Below are 2,584 nucleotides of genomic sequence, written 5' to 3' on the forward strand. Positions count from 1 at the left end.
TTTAACCTAAGAATACAAAAATACTAATTCAAAGGGATATATGCCCCCCAATTTTAGAGCAGCATTATCTATAATAGCTAAGTTATGGAAACAGCCCAACTGTCCATTGACTAATGAACAGATAAAGAAGAAGTGAGATACACACACACACACACACACACACACACACACACACACCCCACACACATACTGGAATATTACTCAGCCACAAAAAGGATGAAATCCTGCGATTTGTTTGACATGGATGGAACTAGAGTATTATGCTAAGCAAAATAAATCAGATAAAGACATATGTTTTCACTCATATGTGAAATTTAAGAAACAAAACAAATAAGCAAAGGGGATAAAAGAGAAAAAGAGAGCGAGAGGCAAACCAAGAAACAGACTCTTAGCTATAGAGAACAAACTGGTGGTTACCAAAAGGGAGGTAGATGAGGGGATGGGTGAAATAGGTGATGGGGATTAAGGAGGGCACTCACTGTGATGATCACCGAGTGTTGTATGGAAGAGTTGAATCCCTATATTGTACAACTGAAACTAATATTACACTGCATATTAACTAACTGGGAATTAAATTTAAAAAAAGAGTAAAGTGAAAACTGACAAAATTACAAAATAGACATGAGCACAGTAGGGAGTGCCTTCTTCCTCCCTCCCCACCAACATGGTTTTCAGGTGCTTCATGGAGGTTGGCTGGCTGACCTACATCTCCTCTGGGCCTCATACAGGGAAGTTGGTCGGGATTGTAAATGTTACTGCTCAGAATAGGGTTTTGGCTGATGGACCTTGCTCTCAGGGAAGAAGACCCACTATACCTTTCAAATCCATATAGCTCGTTGACTTCATCCTCAAATTTCCACACAGCGTCAGTCAGACGTTTGTCTGACAAGCCTGGCAGCAGGCAGGTATCCGTACAAAATGGGAAGCTACTAGATGGGCCACATAGAATGAAGCCAGAGAAAGAAAAGCCAAGATGACAAATTTTGATCATTATAAAGTTATGAAAGTAAAGAAAATGAGGAACAGAATAATCAAGGTCCATGTCAGAAAGCTGCAAAAGCAGCTCTCCTGAGAGTTTCTCTCAGAAAAGCATCCACGGCTAAGGGTACTGCTGGGACAGCTGCTGCAGTTTCCAGAAAAAAAAAAAAAAAAAGGCCACTGCTGGCAAGAAGTCTCCAGCCCAGAAGGTTCCTGCCCTGAAAGCTGCAGGCCAGAATGCAGTGTCTCCAAAGCCTCAGGAAGGTCAGAAATCTCCAGACCAGAAAGCTCCTGCTCCGAAGGCATCTGGCAAGAAAGCATAAAAAGCATAAGAGGCCATTCTATATAAGTAATCAAGGTTCTTTTCCTTTTGTACATGTAAAAAAAAAAAGACAAAATTGCAAAATTAAAAAACATACATAGTATTTGGAGATAAAAGGACACATGTGAAAAATACATAACAATTCATACCTATTGCAAACCGTAGGATAAAATCTTTCTATTTTATTAAACTTCCAGCTCATAACAACCTTGTATTTCAACTTCGAGCAATTTAGTGGTTTTCTCAAGGTTACAGAGCCAAGAAGTAAAGGAAATGAAATTTAAATGCCAATCTATCTGACTGCAAAAGGCATGCCTCCTCTTCATGCCACATACAATGCTTGCTTTTTCAGCATTCTGAGATGAAAACTCTCCATCAACACTGAAGGCAAGTAGAAATATATATATAGCCTTCCTAATAAAATATTAATTTTCCATTAAATCAACATGGTGAGGCGCATTTTTATATTTTCACACCTGGATGTGAATATGTACACACACCCCCAAAAGCCCCACATTTTCTAGGAATATAAGATCTATTTAATCTGTTTCAAAGGTACTTCTTAGCCTTATCCCTTCTTCTCTGCACTCCCATACACTCCATGTACTATGAATTATTTACCTGTCATGTTTACTGATGTTTACATATACTTTTCTCTCTGCTCAAAATACCATTCCTCAGGTGTCCCCATTTTTGCCTAATCATTTCGAGGAAAATGGCTCAGTTCTATCTTCCCTTAATTAGACCACAGCAGTGAATGAATTCAACACTCCTTATCTTACCCATTTCTGAAGTATCTTGTGTCTACCTCTCACACAGGACATTTCATTCTGGATTACATTGGTGGCTCACTTCTTTCTGCCACTAAAGGGCAAATGACTTGAGTCTAGAAACCGTATCTATTTGTCTTTAAACTTCAGTCCCTACCCAGTTCCTGGAATATCTTAAGTACCCAATAAGTGCCTGCTGAAGAATAAAACAATCAATGATTCAGGAGTTTGGAAAACTAAAACATTTTTTTTCAAAGTCTAATAACCCAGATTAGTGTATGATAGGATGTTCTGGTTAAACAAGCAATTTGCTTGAAAGATTATCTGTAGCATAAATATTATCCAAGAACCATGATATCACGAGGTATATGAAAACCCCACTATGCATAAGTTAATTTTTCCTTGATGAAATAATTTTGGATATTATAATAGGGACATCATAGCCTCTTGTCGTCATCAGTAAGCATGCTTCAACATCGTTTAATAAAGAGATCTGGTTAGTGTGTCAAATGCC

At 38.2% G+C, this 2,584-nt stretch overlaps 1 pseudogene; it reads left to right on the plus strand.

The window, feature by feature from the left end:
• The first annotated feature begins 664 nt into the window (after positions 1 to 664).
• LOC132010761 (large ribosomal subunit protein eL14-like) lies at positions 665 to 1,301 on the plus strand (annotated as a pseudogene).
• Positions 1,302 to 2,584: the final 1,283 nt, after the last annotated feature.

Source organism: Mustela nigripes, chromosome 1 (genome assembly GCF_022355385.1).
Source record: "Mustela nigripes isolate SB6536 chromosome 1, MUSNIG.SB6536, whole genome shotgun sequence".
Classification (NCBI taxonomy): domain Eukaryota; kingdom Metazoa; phylum Chordata; class Mammalia; order Carnivora; family Mustelidae; genus Mustela; species Mustela nigripes.